The sequence below is a fragment of the Macaca fascicularis genome, chromosome 17 (assembly GCF_037993035.2).
Source record: "Macaca fascicularis isolate 582-1 chromosome 17, T2T-MFA8v1.1".
NCBI classification, from domain to species: domain Eukaryota; kingdom Metazoa; phylum Chordata; class Mammalia; order Primates; family Cercopithecidae; genus Macaca; species Macaca fascicularis.
In genome coordinates, this window is record NC_088391.1 from 84299887 (window position 1) to 84317887 (window position 18001).

The window sequence follows — 18001 nt, forward strand, 5'->3', positions numbered from 1 at the left end:
GGTGGAATGATTTCTTGAGCCTGGGAGATCGAGGCTGCAGTGAGCTGTGACTGCACCACTGTACTCTAGCCTGGGTGACACAGTGAGACCTTGTCTTAAAGGAGAATAAAACATTAACATTTACTGAGTATTTACAGTGTGCTGGAGACTGTCGTAAATGCTTCTTATGTTCTCTCATTTCATCCTTACAATACCAAGAGGTGGCTGTCTTCCCCCTTTATGGATGAAGACAGTGAGACACAATGAAATGAAGGAACCAGCCACAGGTCCCACTGCCCTTAAGTAGTGGAGTGGGAATTTGAACCTATGCAGCATGACTCTAAAGGCCTACTTTGAAAAACCCATCTTGAAGTAATTCAATTATGTCTAATTTTATCATGTAGGAATATGCAGTCATCAAATTTGCATCTCTTGAGCCTTTAATACCAATCATCCTGGCTTTTCTCAAAAGAGAAAATTTTGGAAGATTTTTTTCTTGTATTTTTTTTTTCATTCATATCTTTTGGGAACATAAATTTAGCTATATATTCATTTTATGTAAGCGGCTCCAGCGCGAGTGAAAATGCCTTCAGAGCAGGGGTTTTGATTTTTGCAGGCATATCTACCACTCCCTGTGATGTTCAGTGTGTTACTGTGTAATAGATGATTAATAGGGGAGAGTGTTTTAGGTGATTGTTAGGTCTGTCAAGCTCAAATGCAGATAGAAATGTATCGCCTTAATTCTCTCTCTTTTTTTTTTTTTTTTTTTTAACTTTTTGCCCAGGCTGGAGTGCAGTGGTGTGATCACGGCTCACTGCTGCTTCAACCTCCTGGGCTCCAGAGATCCTCCCACCTCAGCCTCCCAAGTAACTAGGCCTACAGATGCTAATTTTTAAATATTTTGTAGAGTCTGAGTCTCAGCATGTTTCCCAGGCTGGTCTCAAATTCCTTGGCTGAAGCAATCCTCCAGCCTAGGCTTCCCAAAGTGCCAGGATTATAGGCATGAGCCACTGCACCTAACCTAATATTCTTTTTCTTGGTAAGGAATCCATGCTTATAATAAAGGAATCCATGTGGAAAAAAACAATAATAACTAATTGATTTTGCTTATGTCATCACATTGCATTACCTTTATTCTACTAGCTCTGTTACCTCAAGGAGGCCATAGAATCTTCTTTACTCAGCTTCCTCATCTGTAAAATGGGTAATAGTACATTTTGTGCCTGTGTATCCATGTGATTACAAGCTTTGAGTGATGAAAGTTATAACATCTACTTAGAAAAATAAAATTGTATGTGTATACGTATGTGTTTATAATACATATACATATTTGATATGTGCAATACTTGAATGTGCAAACTGCAATGGGGAAAATTGGGGAAAGCGATTAAAACTATGGTTTTTGTGGAACTTAAATATAGTTAAGTACATTTTAAAGTGCTTTTGAAACATGAAAAAGTTTTTGAGGCTTTGGAGGTATGAATTCAAAATGGGACTGCTAATGAGAGTAAATATTTCAAGGTAATGTAAAAAGTCTGAGACAGAGGTTATTGGCCAGTAATTTACCTGGAGGAAGGCAAGGTAAGTCTGCAAACATAGAGCGTGTGGGTCTTTCTGTACTATATCATTCTGTTCAGTGTGACATATCATCTGAACATTTTTTAAATCTCCGTGCATTACTATCTTGAATAAACAAAATAATTAGGCAAAGAAAACATATTTTAAAAAGTTAAAACATGTTGGAAGAGAAACCATCAGAATGTAAGCTGTTAACCCTCCCCAGCTTCTGTATTAAACATGGAATTTTTACTCTTTACCCCAAGTCATTGGCAGAAGATGAAAGTTTTTTCAAAGGAGAAACTCAGGAACACGATTGTAAAGAAAATGTCTGGTTCCTAGAGAGAGCCAGTAAAAGAACATCATTCCAGAAGCTACTGCCTCCAATTTAAAAACATCAGAACAGGATAAAGAGTGTACCCTACTGAGCGGAAAGTAGAGACCAGAAGGTTTGTTGAAACCCCAGAGTGAAAACCACTTAGAGAATCGGAATAGTCAAGTATAAGGTTGTGAGATGGATTCAGAGACCAGACTGAAATGTGTCTCTGCCAATCTGTGCAATGAAAGTGGATGACAAGGGAGATGGGAGCGAGGAGTCAGAGGTGGGGGAACAGGCATTGGCCTCCCTAAGAGATGTCCAGGGATTGAGAGTGGATATGTGAGTAGGTGACAGAGGCATGTCACAAAAAGCAGGCACAAAGAGCAATACACAATGAGAGATCATTTTACTGTAGCCCAAATGTTAGTATGGTTCACGGATACCAGAACCTATGAAAAAATATAATGGATTTATGAAATGTGAGAATTCTGTTGTGTGCTGTGTGTATAGATAAAAAAAGTGAGTGCCTACAAATTAGATGTGTATCAAAATAGGATCTTTTAAGTTTTCTATAATTGACATATTTCTTTTTGGTCCCCCCGCCCTTACTGGTAGTGATGGTTGGAGTGGGATTGGATTGATGTATGTTGATGAGTTATTGGTGGATTATTTCTCCTCCAAAGTTGCTTTAGGCTTCCATACACTTTCTGTTAGAAATATATTCAATGCCCTCAAAGTTCAACTCCTGATCAGTTATTTTTATCCTTCTTCCCTTCCGAAAATCTGTGTTTGCGGGCAGACTTAGAGGCTTCTAGTGAGGATGTGGAAGCCCTTAACTCTGTGACCCCACTGTGTGGCCAGTGCTTCAGTTCTAGGGTGTAGGCCTCTGGATCTATTGTGGAGTGTTTGGTCTGATTCTGTCCTGTGGAATCTTACTTGCTTTTTTTTCTTTTTCTTTGAAATCTGCAAAACACACCCCTCTCTTGCTGACCACCCCTTGCTTGGTGCTGTGGATGCCTCCTGAAATCTGACTGCTGTTTACATTTGTTCATCAGCTCAGGTGGTCCATGCCTTACCCTAAGCTGCTGTGCCCTTGGTTCCTGTCGCAGTTCAGACCTTACGGATTCCCCTTGCTGCTTGCTTGAAGCTCCGAAACTTTCTTGCCATACATAGGCCATAGGAACCAAGATGAGTTTCCCGCTCAGAGTTTCAAACAGAGAAAATGTTGAAAACCCCATTGCTTCTGCCTGTTCCCACCTCATTTCCAAAATATTAGACAAAAGTTACGAAGCATCTGGCAGGCTGTTTTCCCTGCCATTGTCTCTAATTCCTTCCCACAAACCCCTAAGAGATATATTGCCCTGTCCTGCAGTGTAGGACTTAACCTGGGGCATAAAAACTTTCTTATCCAGAGAAATAAGCATCGTGCCATAGATGTTCAGAAGATACAGAACGACATTTAGAGCCATTATATACAGGTTGCAAGAGATTACATATTTCCTTTCTTTTTTAATTTAAAAAAATTTGTATTTTCTAAATCTTCTATAATAAACAGGTACTATTAGTACATCTATTCATAAAAAGAAATAGTATTTGCACATTGCACAAAATAAAATGGAAAAGAATCCTGGTTTTGCTGCTTGAAGGAGTACTTCCTATTCTATTCTGAGATGTGAGACTGCAAATGCTAACAGACAGAGATGAATGAAAGATACAGGAACAGCAGTAGGGTTTAGGCAGAAAAAAACTTGGACCTTAAAAACCCGACTTCAGTAAGGGCAAAAGGAGTTTCTAGAGTCCCTGGGTCAGTGCAGTCAAAGCAGACAATCACAACTGGGAGAATTTCAAGAGAAGACAGATTGTTCACTTGCAGGATTGCAACGGTTTTGTTTACTCTCGGTTGTTAATCTTTCACTTGTGGCTGGATGATCATACAAAGTCTCCAGCCTCAATAAGTGATGAATTATTAGTGGAAGGAGAACTTTGTTTTGTAATAAATAAGGTAACTCTTTCATAATCTCTGCTGTCAGGATGCTCTGGGTATGTTTTGGGGTTCATTAGTTCTATCATATCTCTGCCAGTTCACCTCTACATGCCACTCCAAATAACTAATCAGAGGACAACTCATGTGCTTGCTGTGCAAGCTCAGTGGAAGCACTCAGCTCCTCAAACATCAGATTGTCTCTGCCCAGTTCTTCCTGGAGAGAGTTTCTCAGTTGCCTTGGATTCTTCCAAAGTCTATCCAGCATGTTTTGGTTCTTCTCAACCTCCCCCTTTGCTTTTGAATTTCTGAGTGGTAGATCCATTTTACAATATTGGTACCCATAAAGACATTACCTGTGATTGAGTCTCTTTGATCAAGGGCTATAAACCCATCCAAGGTGAGAATGTAATGGAGGGAAAATCCATTTTTCTATGACATCAGGACCAAATAACTGCACAGGAAAGATGCCAAAATACATTAAATATTGTCTTAGTGACTTTTACAAAAAAAAAGCCTATGAGGTGGAGTTCTACTCGAATACTGTCAGGCACTGACTATATCCCAAATAAATATGGCTGGAGTTAGATCGATTGAACTTATTCATAGAGGGAGTTTGGAAGTGACTTACTGATAAAGAAGGGTTTGAGTTGAGGTCTGACATAGGAAAAGTCATTTTCTAATGTTCTAACTTGCTTTACTAATCTTCAGGAAACAACTGTGGTACATTTTGTCCTAAATAAATATTTCTTAAAGGAGTACTCAAGTGGCTGTTAAAATTTTAAGCACCCTGCTTCTTTTTAAATAAACGCATTGCTTAGCAAGTACAAATGTGAGTCTCCCACATTCCCTCGCCCCACTGACTTCTGCCTAACAGTGCTAGTATTAATTTTCAGGTGAAAAGAGAGGTCAGAACAGTCCAAATTCAACATTATACTGATGAATGACTATTTTTTAAATGGCTGCAAAATGTATTAGTATCTCTACCAAGACGTTTCATAAGTACTAAATAATGTCAGTAGGTTTTGTGTCTTAGTAAATATAAGCAATAAAATTGTCAAAAAGATTATTCTTGGTGAATGAAAAAGAAAATGATTTTTGGTTTAGTCACTGTGTCACAATTAGAGCTGAAAAGTGAAGTTTATGGAGAATGTATGTTATCTATGTAGAGGAGATGTAAGAAAATCACAATGATGCATGATGAGTCAATAGTTTTTAAAACACTACAGCAATGTTAGTGTTTTCACTTTTCATGAAGGAACTATCATGTGAATAAAGCCTCTGTTGAAGATTGGTTGTTGATGCCATATGTTGCTGTGGTGTGACATTTAGGAGCATTTTTTTCCTTATTTTTAATCCATAAGCAGTGATGGGATAGTCAAAGCTATGAACTGAGTGAACCTTGTTTGAAATAAATGAATTATCTCTAAAACAATTTCATATATCTCAGTTCTCCTTGTGGTGGGGTCAGGTACACCTATCTATCTATCTATCTGTCTGTCTGTCTGTCTGTCTATCTATATCTGTGTATGTGTGTATATATCTAGAGAGATATATATATATATATATCTCCAAATTGTCAGACTACATATCTTGCCCAACTGGAATTGTATATGATTGAACATGCAGTACATCAAGGTATATTAGCTCTCCTTCTCCTCTGTTTCTCTGAAACACTCCATCTTATTGCATACAGCACACCTTCACCTCCACTGTCTCTCCATTTATGGATCCTCCCCATCGTGTCTTTGGTTCTTCTTCCTTGGCTTACTCCTTCACACTACTGGTTTTCTAGTGTAATAGTCTTAGCTCCGTGTTCTTCTTTTTCTATATCTTCTTCATTTAGAACTGATTTTTCTTTCTGCCTCCACATCACCCTCATGTCAATGAAAAGCATTCATATCTTTAACTCTAGTTTCTGCCCTTTCTCTGAAGCCATGGACCAGCATGTTTGACTGGCTGATGCACATCTTCCTTAGAAGTTCCCACGGTAAACTGCAAGTTTATCCATTCAAACAGGGAACTCGTGATTTGTCTTCCACTCTCCCTGACACTCTTCCTGATATAAGTACGTGGCATTTTTTAGTATCTCTTCCTGGCAGTGGAAATCTCCTGGCTCATTCCCTCCAATATCTAGTCATGTGCCAAGTTTGATCATCCTGGTTTTGCAGGTCCTTTATAAGATCCTCAAACTCTCATTTCCCACCCACTTTCTTACTTCTTCAATGACGGTAGTCAGATATTTTGCCTTAACAACAGCTCCATAGTACCAATCACATTGCCTTGTAGGGGTTTTAAAAATAATCATTCTTTGCCAACTTGCTTGAAATATGACAGCTCCTAAATCAATAAACTAGAGAGGCGGCAAAATGCTTGATTCACAACAATGAAACTGAGGTTCAGAGTAGTGTCACATGTGTTAATGTAAATACCCTTACCATATGTGCATATGTGTTTTAATGAAGATTAGACCCCAATTTTTAGGGCAAATTTATCATAATTATTTTAGGGGAACATTTACTGTGATTCTGGCAGTGAGAAAGTGATCTCTGAAGGACCAGCTGACTGTGTATGGTACTGCCATCTATCACTTTACATGGTAGACTCCCACCAAACTTTCTTCCTGAACTAAGCTGACACCATCTCCCTGTGGAATATGGAGGGTGTTGACTCTTCCCTGATTCCTTCAGTTACAGGGAAAAAAGAGTGTTCCAAATATAATAAATATTTCCCATGTTGAATGAAATATTAGCAGAAAATATTGTTCATGTTCTATTCTCTGGCTTTAGGATTTTAGTTTCATAGCTGTATTTTACATGCTTTTACTAAGGTTCTGTAACAAGCATAAAAACAATCCAGGTAGTGGAGTGAGAGATACGCTATATATCTCTGGTCAAATTGTCAACCTGATTTGTATGGGGCAGAACACAGTTTGTGGTCTACTGAATCCTCTTGTAATTATGCTTTCTTTATATATCTCAGTTTTTTTAAAAAAATCATTCTTTAGTAGGGAATTGTATTTATAGCAGTCTGTAAATTATATTCTTCATGGAAAAACCCCAACAAACTTTACTTAAATTGAGAAATATTTGAAAGCAAATAGAAGTGCTAGACAGTACCTTAGATACCTTGTAGTTTAATGTTAACAAAATAAAATACAATCAACCAAATCCTGATGGAGCGGCATGTCATCAACAATGACATTTCCAAACCTGATGTTACTGATAGGGGTTTTATTACTTAATTAAATGTGTGCAAATTACATGCAGTGTTGCAGATAATATAGAAGAGGACATGCATGCTTCATTGCAGCTCAATTTCCTTTCTAGAAATTATCACTATATTAAATTATTTAAATTTCTAAAATGAGCCACCTGCATTTCTCCAATCTTTTTATTGTAAATTTCTATCCACTTTTCACTAAGCTGAGTTTGTTTACAGTTTATTTTTGTTAAGTCCTGCAATACTTTTTGGGGAGTGTTAGGGGAAAGAATCTCATTCAAATTGAGCAGATTTACAATGATTTGCCATCCATTTATTTGGGTAGACTTGAAATACAACAGGACATTCAAAATTTGAGCAATAATTTATGCTATATTTATACATAAGCCAGATTTCATTCCCAGAATTTATATCTCTTCTATGATTTTTTGCTCTGATTTATGAATTTATCTGTACTAAAATCAGGTAAGTCAAGCATTTATTCTAAACTTCCACTCTGGTTTTTGTAACTTACATGGTTTGTACACTTTCCAATTATTAATTCATTCAATTATTCATTCAGCAAATATTGACTGTCTTAGAGATACAGTGGACACTATTCTTAATGCTGGGAATGTGCTGGTGATTACAAAACCAAGTCCCAACACATGCAAAGCTCATTTACTTTTTAGGCTTTTCAACCTTAAAATTTTATCATCACCAAAAACCATGTCATTGCTTGGTTGACATGGCAGTTCCAGAAGTTAGGTGAAAAACAGGTACACATTCAGAATGCCTACTGTAAGAAAGAGCTTACCTTAAAAAATTGTTTCTTAAATAATAATATTAATTGTGTGACAGTTATTCTGATGCTAGTGATGAAATATCACAAAGAGAAGCAAGGTCTATCCCCAGTTTCATTTTTGACATTATTTTCGTCTTACCTCTTTTCATCATTGTTAGTTTTGCTAAAGGTTTGTGTGTTTTCTTGCTGTTTCCAAAGATTTCAGCATTTTGTTTCATTGATAATTCTCTATTGCGTTACTGTTTTCTATTTCATTGGTTTCTGCTTTTTATTATCTCCTTTGTTTGCCTTCTTTGGGTTTACTTTGCTCTCCTTTTTCTAGGTTTTTGAAGTGGGTGCTTAGATAACCCATTTGAGACTTTCCCTTTTTTCAACACATGTGTTTCCTTTCATTGGTGTTTTAACTGTGTGCTACACATTTTTTGTATGTTCTATTTTGAGTTTAGTTCAGGTTAATGTAATTTTTGATATCTCTTGCAACTAGCTGCCTCTTTGACCCATGGATTATTTAATAGTGTGTTGCTTAGTTTCCAGGTGTTGAGATATTTCTTTCTGTTATCCTTCTATTCTTGATTTCTAGTTTGAATCCATTGTGGCTACAGAATATACTCTGTATATATTTAATTTGTAAAACTTTGTTGAGGATTGTTTTATGACCCATAATATAATCCATATTGGCACATATTCTGTAGCTCTTGAAAAGAATGTGTAATCTGCATTGTTGAGTATCCTGTAAATGTCACTTCGGTTCATTTAGTTGATAATATTATTAATTTATTCTATATCCTTGCTTATTTTCTGTCTGGATGTTCTATCACTTGTTAAAAGAGGCTTGTTAAAGTCTCAAACTGTAATTATTGAATTGCTTATTTTCCCATTCTATTATCCTTTTGCTTCAAATACTTTTGTAGCTGCTTTTTGGTGCATACACATCTATGATTGCTTTGTCTTATTGCTAGTTCTTTTATCATTATGCAATGTTCTTCTCTATCTTCGATAATTTTCTTTGCTCTGAGTCTATTCTATCTAATATTAAAATTCCCTCCCTCCCTCCCTACTCCCTTCCTTTCCCTTCCCTTCCCTTCCTTACTCCCTTCCCTACTCCCTTCCCTACTCTCTTCCCTTCCTCTCCCTTCCCCCTCCTCCCTTCCCCTCCCCTCCCTTCCCTCCTTACTTCCTTCCTTCCCTACTCCCTTCCCTTCATTTCCCCCTCCCCTCCCCTCCCCTCCCCTTCCCTTCCCGCACTTTTATTAGGAAGACTGAAATGATAGTATGCTGTCTTAAAGAGCTTGGTTGTAAAAGGAAGGTCTTGAAAATGTCCTTTCTCATGTCCTCCAAGACATGGTTTTCATTTATATGCACCTTGGTCTTTCCTCAGAACTCTAACTTCAGCCTGGAGTTGAGCAGAAACCCGGCTTAGTTTCCCTCAAATCATTCTTATTCTCCAGACATGGTGCCGCACCTTTGAACCAACAAGCAGGTAACTGGTAGTATACTTATTAATTCTGCAGGCTTTTCATTGTTATAAAGGAACAAGCTACACCTGAATCAGAAAATTATTTAATTAGCAAAGCATCCCAAACAGCCAAAGCTATTATACTTATGGTTGTTAATGGACAGTCTAAGAAAAGTTATGCAAATACCATCTGTAGGCATTTACTGTACCTCAGACTCTTATGGGACCTGTTTGCAGACTGTTTCCCAGTTCCCCAGTGGGTTCAGCATTGCTGACTCTTTGCACTCTCCTTTGATAAATATTTCCATAATATATGGTGATTGAGGTTTCTGGCTCCCCATATGGCCTTCACTGGCACTGTAAAAGGAGAGATGTCCTTGTTACCGCTGAGTGGTGACAGAAGTGCTTACTCTTTACTAGACATTCTCTCATACCTCCCTAGTGGGAAGAGAGAGGGGAACCTTATTACTGGTGGGTGAGGGTAGAAGTATGGGCTCCTCGTGTAGTCTCCACTGACACTGCAGATTATGCTTTGACATTATCAATAATCACATTAAATATAAATGGTCTATATACTAATATATTGATGAAAAGCCAGAGATTGGGAGAATAGATTAAAAAGCATAATCCAACTTTGTGCCATCAGCAAAAATTCACTGCAATTACAATAAATAAACTTGTTAAAAATAAAAGGATGGGAAAAGATACAATGGAAACATTAATCTAAAGGAAGTAGGAATGGCTATATTGAAGGATAAGTACATCAAGAAAACAGCAATCCTAAATGTTCATGTGTCAATAATAAGATACTTTTAAAACTTTTCTGTTATGCCTTCCATTGTTTTATTTCCTTTCAAAAGCAAAGAAAAAACAGAGTTTTTGTCGGCATAGTCTATTAGTTTTATTACAGTACAATTACTGGTCACAGCATGTAAGGATGTTAATAAATAAAATACTCATAGGTGATAATCTTTGAGCAGATTTAGAAGCCCAAAAGTATGCTGAGTTTGTTCACATTTGCTATTGTTTTAACTGCATTTGAAGCAACAGTTTAAACGTTTTTGTCACTTGAGAAAACTGTCAGTACTCTATAAGGAGGAATGAAAATACCAGAACTATAAAAAGAAATGTTCAAAAGCTTCAATCAACTTATATAATATTTCTAGCTTTAAAATTATCATCATTAAATTCATATCTATCAAGACAGTGTATTTCCAATCATCAGTTTTTTCCATGGCCTGCTGTATTCAAGCTGACAAGTGATTATGTAGATTGTATCATTATTATATTTTTTAAAATGCCAGTAGACATCCCCCCAAAGCAGCAAGGAACTACTTTTCAAATTCACTGAAATGACACACATTATTTTGTCTTTCTCTGGTAGCTCTTCGTTCCTGCCCAGAGCTTTATGGGTAGATGCCTTTAAATTGTGGAGGAGGCAGAGTACAATGTTGCATTCATTATTCCAGACAGTTATCATCATACTGAAATGAAAACTCCTTTTAAACTTTTAATTAAAATCCTAGAATTGGCATGCCCTTTGGGTTTCCAGATAATGTAAAGGGTTTTGAACTATCTGGAAATGTGAAAAACTCGTGCAAACAGGGAGGTCCTCCAATGAAGAAGTAGAGCCTTCTGCCACTCTTCTTTATATATGACAAACATAAACACAAACATAACAAACATAAACAAAACATGAACTTTTCCCTTTTATTCCTTGAATAACGCAGATGTATAAAACAGTCTCATTACCGGAGTGTGTATTAACTCATTAGAACCATTGGTTTTAAACTGTTATATTCTTTCTGCAAGGGCAAAATAATGCTGGATTTCTCAGTTTAAAGTAGAAGATCAAACTCAATAAGGACGTTTATTGTTAAATAATCAGAAATCTAGATATAGCGAAGTCCCAGAGTCAGTTAATTCAGGGGTTCCACGGTTTCTTCAAGAATCCAGGTTTTGTTAAGTTTGGAATTTGGGCACCTGTTATGGAGGAAGAGGCTGGTGGGAAGATTGGGTGAGCATCCATGTAGCCTGTCCCATACAGCGGGCAAATTACCAGGGATTATGTTAAATAAATTTAAATAGTCAAACCTGGTTAACTTAGAGTGTGGGCAAACCATTACTGTAAAAACAAAGAATAATCTTGTTTATCGTTTATCAAACATATTTCACATGGAGGTATCACTGTGTTGTAATTCCTCCTTTAGAAAACATTGAGAATGGATCAATACTTTGTACATGGATGTTTATGTAGACCAATGACATTTATTTCCATTATATTGTCATGCTTCCATAGCCAATTAGAATGATTCACCCTTTTGATAAATCGAAAAGACAGTTGGTGAAAATAAATAATTTGGGAGAACACTAGTGGAAAACAAATAATCTCTTACTTTTGTTAATGTTGACAAACACAGTCTACAGCTATATGGATGGTCATGACAAATGTTGTGTTCTGATTTTCAAAGCTAGGTTGAAATTTAACACAGTTTTTGCCATATACATTTTTCCAAAGGTCATTGGGATCAGGTTTATGGCTAGATAGTGTAATGATTTGGTAAATATTTTGATTGAGGACGAAGCTTGGCAGGAGTTGGGGGTAGAATAGCCTTCAGGTAGGCATCATAGAGTGTGTCACATACACCAGGGAGATTACAAAGGATTATTATTATTATTTTTTTGAGATGGAGTCTCACTCAGTCGCCCAGGCTGGAGTGCAGAGGCCGGATCTCAGCTCACTGCAAGCTCCGCCTCCTGGGTTCACACCATTCTCCTGCCTCAGCCTCCCAAGTAGCTGGGACTACAGGCGCCCACCACCTCGCCCGGTTAGTTTTTTTGTATTTTTTTAGTAGAGATGGGGTTTCACCGTGTAGGCCAGGATGGTCTCGATCTCCTGACCTCGTGATCCGCCCATCTCGGCCTCCCAAAGTGCTGGGATTACAGGCTTGAGCCACCAAGCCCGGCCGATTACAAAGGATTATATTAAATAGGTTTCATCAGCCAAATCTAGTTAGCTCAGATTTTAGGTAAACTATTAATGCAATAATGAGAGATAATATTGGTTCATTTTATTAAACAATATGATTTGGGTGATCTGGAAAAATGAACTCAAAGAATCTTGCAAGTTATAAAGTATAATCGTAGAAAAAATGCATTTTTGTTTAGAGTTTCTTATAATTCCACCTAGCAATGGACCATTTCAGCCTGATTTATTCCTTTAACACATGTGTGAAGTACTAGGAACTGAGGTACACGTGGTGAACAAGGCAAATACTTCTGTGCTCTCATGGAGCTTACATTCTAGTGAGGAGTTCAGACAATGAACAAATAAACACATAAACATATCATTCAGTATCAGGTAAGCAGTAAGACTATTAGTGAAACTAAAGCATTAGTGTGGATAGGTAGGGAAGTATATAGTACAATGCCACATAGTTCCTCAGACCTGAAAAAAAACCACAAAAGCTAATGGGGGCACCTCTGTGTGTGGGCACAAAAAGACTCTTAGGAATAGAGACCTTGGTAAATCTAATGTTATAGAATTCATTGTTAGCCTTATCCATATTAAACCAGAGCCCACCATTGGAGATCTGTGTTCCCTTTGTTCCGTTGTCCAGTTAGCCAATTTTAACTTTGGGTCTTAGGGTGCATCAGTCCCACATTAGTGAAACATACATCTTATTGGGTTATTCAATTGGCCTATCTCTGACTTGATGAACAAAAGATATATTTTGGGATTATTTTGACTCTGATGGACTTTGCTTTCATTAATTCATTTATACTTGCGTTTTTCAATATGTGTCTGTACCAAATACCTATTATACACAAGAGGCTTTATAGTAGATATGTGACTTGTACATAGACATTGCTTGTAAATAGGTTAGATATAATATCTAAAAAAGATTTGTAGTAACAAGGCAGAGAGTTTCAGATATCTTAAGAGAGGCAAAGGTCCTGCTTCTTTTGAGAAGATGGTTTATTGGCTATGAGTTTGCTTGGTCTTGCTGTTACAAACCAGTCTCTCTGGGTCTGTAAGGCTCTATTAATATTTCAGCATTGAGAATGATTGGAGTGCCAGTGAGAAGAAATTAATGAAACAGGTTCTCAGCTGGATCTACTTGTTATTGATATAGAGGTGTCAGGAGATCTGGATTGTAATTCACTGCCATCTAACCTCTTTGTACCTCACTTAGCCACAGAATGAGAGTTATGGAGTAGATATTATTTTAGATTCTTTCCAATGGAAGTTATTGTACATTCTATTACTTTATTCATAGAACCAAAACAAGCACAGATGAATTTAAATGTAGGCATTTGGTTTTTCATTTTGCCTCCCCCTGTTCATTTTTTAAAATATGAATTCAACCTTTATCCTACAAGGCAATGTTTTCCATACAATTATGGAGTCTATTAGAAGGACTTCGTTTTGGTTGAAGCTTTACAATATCAGACATACTGTTGTTAGTAAACAAGATTTAAACCGAGTCTATTAGCTTGTATCTGAGAGGTAGCTGATAGAATCCATATAATGAGAAAATTGTTCTTGAAGGACATACTAAACTGTGGTTTGTATTTGTTTGTAATTCTGTTGTGACCAGACAGATGGGTGACTATAAACAAAATATCTTCTTATTCCCTTCTGAGACATATGCAGGGTCGTCTTTCCTTCAGCACTGTCATGGAGCAGCAAGCAATTAGCTACAGAATGTTAGCCACCCTGCTGGATGCAACTCCACATCTCCCTCTGTGGTATATAATAGTACAAAAGTGACATTAAACCTATCAAACAATGGTATTCAGGCAGCATGGCATCACACAACCCCAGCTGTTTGTGTTAGTGATTTTGTTTTTCACCAGAGGAGATTTTTGGGGTGAATGTAATGAATGGACAGGCTATGCCTACTTTTAATGAACCCCAAGTTAATGCTTTGGTCTTTTTCTGTCCATTTAAATGCAAAGGAGCACATTTCAGATCATAATGAAATAAGCACAGTAAAACACAACCTCCTTTCTTCATTCTGAGCCTCTGCTTCCAGAATTAATAGCTTCCTGGTAGGGCATGTTTGACATTGTTGCTAAACTCTTAAACAGGGATCTAATTCAGAGGCAAATTTACATCAGTTTATATTTTGACTTTTAATTCCTCTGGCAACTGAAAAACAAACAAGCAAACCCAGAAAGTATAAAGAGTGACTTTATGAAAATAAATCAGAATGACCTGTATGTTGAATCCTTGAGAATACATCTCTTGTGGTTTCATTATACTTAGATTAGTGTGTCGTCTGTGATGATACTCTTTAAAGCAAAAATATAGGTCAGATTAACAAAATGAATGCGAAAATCGATGCCTGCAAGGATGAATGATTCAAAAGATAGGATAAAGTAAACAAATTTATGTTAATCACATAGCTATTTCCTGATTTATGAATTATATCTCTGACTAGTTAAATCTGAGGTCAGTTTTGTGTGTTGCTAATTACATGACGTTAAATAAACAAATCATTTTGCCTTTATATTTCCTTTCTTTTAATATAACTCAGTAACAAACAAAAAATGTGCAAATTCTGTTTAGCAGATATTTATCAAGCATTTTGCAGTTACATTACTGAGTGCCTCAGATGTCCTGAGCCCTGTATAGTGATTTCTAGATAAAATATAATTGCTACCCTTATGGGTTTATAATCTAGGGATCTCATACAGTAATGGACATCTGGTGGATCATCAGAATCACCTAGGGATCTTTTAGAAAATATTTCCTGTAGCTATACATAGAGATTCTGATTCAGAGGGTCCAAGTAAGAAATCTGATATCAATCTTTAAAGTTTCTTCCCTGGTTTCAGTAACACATAGAATCGGGGACTTCTGAGATAAGTAAAGTACTTTCAATCTGAAAAAGACTTTAGAAAACACCCATCTATTCTAACACCTGCATGGTAAATAAAACCCTAGGGATTGCGGAGCAGGTGGGCAGAACCAAAAGTAGAATTAGGAGGTCTGATTAAAAACATTCCACACATTCAAACACGGGCTCCCGTCTTTGCCGCAGCTGGGAAGTTGATGAGTGGCAAGGTGATTCACAAATCTACCTCTCTTACAGGGTATCCTCTCCTGCAACAGAGAGTCTTTTCCCTGTGTGGCGGGTGTGGGTGATCCAAGATACGAATGAATAAGTACAAGTAATATTAAGTCATGAAAGGGAAGATAAGAAGGGCAGAGCAAGAGAAGACATGGCTTAGCGTAAATACTACTGATGTGGCCTTTGCAGATATTTGGAAACTTGGATTTAGCATCACCAATCTTTAATAATTCTATGTCTTTAAAAGTCCTTCTACTTTATTTTCAAAATAGATTGAATAAAAATAGGTAAACAAACCTAATTAAGCAATTACTACTGTGGTAGCAATTACTCCCTACCTGTTTTCTTCATTAGCTAAGTATGGATATGGTAATCATATTTTTTATTTTATTGCTGGTATATGAAGCTGAAGATAAAGATAAATTCATACCAAATTTCAGTCTTCCCATAAATAAAAAAAAATTCTTATTCAAAATTTATCCTTTGGCCTGAGACATGAATCATGTTATAATGCTTTTGGTTTTTGATTTTCTCTCTAATCATCCTGTTGTTGAGGAGTACCATGGAGTCCAATTAGCAACTGTAGGTATTGATAAGCAGTCAGTTCTTCCATCCGTCTGTCCCTTTAATTGCTTCGTGCCACTTCTCTCTTTGAAATCCATGTTATGCCGGGCGCGGTGGCTCAAGCCTGTAATCCCAGCACTTTGGGAGGCCGAGACGGGCGGATCACGAGGTCAGGAGATCGAGACCATCCTGGCCTACACGGTGAAACCCCGTCTCTACTAAAAAATACAAAAAACTAGCCGGGTGAGGAGGTGGGCGCTTGTAGTCCCAGCTACTCGGGAGGCTGAGGCAGGAGAATGGCGTAAACTCGGGAGGCGGAGCTTGCAGTGAGCTGAGATCCGGCCACTGCACTCCAGCCTGGGTGACAGAGCGAGACTCCGTCTCAAAAAAAAAAAAAAAAAAAAAAAAAGAAATCCATGTTATCCTGGCCTTCGTAAATTAAAAATAGCTCCTCTCCAATATGGTATCAGGCCTAATTAATTATTCATACATTATTATTTTCCTAATTATTCTTCTTGATGTAAATGACATTAAAAGTCTGGGTCTATTTTTGGAACTCGTAAGACCAAAGAAAACAATGGCTTTAAGTGAGGTGAAGCAGATGATGCCTTTGTGTGCAGTAATGTAATTACGCAGCAAAGCTAAGCGAGGGAGAGAGATTATCCCATCAACATTGAGGACTCCTTAAAGAACTTGTATTTTCCAATCTGCAGAAACAGAATTTCTTTTAACCTCAGCTGTACTTCACTATCAGATGTCGTGGAGTGGCTAAATGCTAGCACATGGCTGTCTAAGTGGGTCTGGGCCTTCCTGGCGCTTCCCTCCCCCACTCCCCACAGACATATGCAATGGCAGAGGGGAATGCGGGTCACCATAAATTCTCCAGTGTACTCCTGCCACCGTTTTACAACCAGAGGAAAGAATGAGTCTTCTCATTCTCCTCCCAATGGTAGCAGCTTCAGAGGACCCTTTGCCCAGTGGCCATTCTGGCTGGACAACCTGTACAACAAGAACAGGGACCTGACCGCAGAGTGGGCAGGGACTCCTGGCAGCTCTGCCTGCTTCCCTTGGCCCTGATTTCATGACAGCTTCCTGTGCCAGGCCAATTAATTTCAAGACTTCCCTGCAATGGATTGCAGAAGTTGGATAAAAGGAGGAGGCCAGAAAGGTGATTCTTCCCTATTTGTAACTTTCCTGAAGCAAGAGGAAAATATATAATGGAGGAATCTCAGGATCTTCTCTGTTCATTCTTGAGAGTAAAAATAACGGTTTTTTAAAAAATAAAAATAACTCTAAAGATTTGTTTGCATAACATCAACAAATGGTGGTGGACTGCCTCGGAGTCCAGTTGGTTGGTTGTGCAATAGATCATGCATCTCACACTTTTTTGTTTTGATGAGGGAGAGAGCTTGCTGAGACAGAGACGACATGGAGTAAGCTGGAGGTGTGCTCCTGAGGCTGCCTGCAAATGTTGTCTAAACATGAGTGGAAGTAGCAAGGTCAGAGGAGACCCGTTCATGGAACATCAGTCTCTATCTTGGATGTTGTTATTTTGGGCCCCAGAATTAGGAAAAGTCAACATATTATGGGCTGGTTTCAGTGAACTCACGTAACCCAGCCTCTTTTATTCACAATATCCATATTTTAAAGCATGTAGTCATATAAAAGGGAGTGAATACAGTACTAGATATTGAAAATTAATTTTAAAAACACATTCAGCATTGGGTTTTCCATCTTTATAGTGAAACAAAGTCAGGGTTTATATAATTAATATCAAGCAGGTTAATTCTGCTCAAAAACTGCCCTAGACAGTGGATAGTATCACAGTTATCGATGTGAAGCCCTCTGTTTTGCTTTGTCTGTGCTTGTTATAGGCATCTCTACACCATCAGAGCTCTAACAGTAAGATAGACAAGGCTTGCAAGAACAGAACACCCGACATGTTTGTAAATGTTGGTTAGACATCTTTAATTGCAGACCTAATTACTGTGTGATTTTGGCTTGTATTCTGTGGTTAGTAACTATATGAAAACTTACTTTTATATCATTTTTCAGTTTG

General features: G+C 37.6%; 1 protein-coding gene across 6 annotated transcripts in view; it reads left to right on the forward strand.

The window, feature by feature from the left end:
- The window catches only part of GPC6 (glypican 6), a 1194356-nt gene that overhangs the window by 151835 nt on the left and 1024520 nt on the right, over nt 1-18001 (forward strand). For 2 of the 6 annotated variants that reach the window (XM_065533387.1, XM_065533386.2), the window contains exon 2: nt 9221-9322. The exons of the other annotated variants lie outside the window; for them this stretch is intronic. The gene's annotated coding sequence lies outside the window, so the exon portion shown is untranslated. The remainder of the gene's footprint in view (nt 1-9220; nt 9323-18001) is intronic. 6 annotated transcript variants of the gene reach the window in all.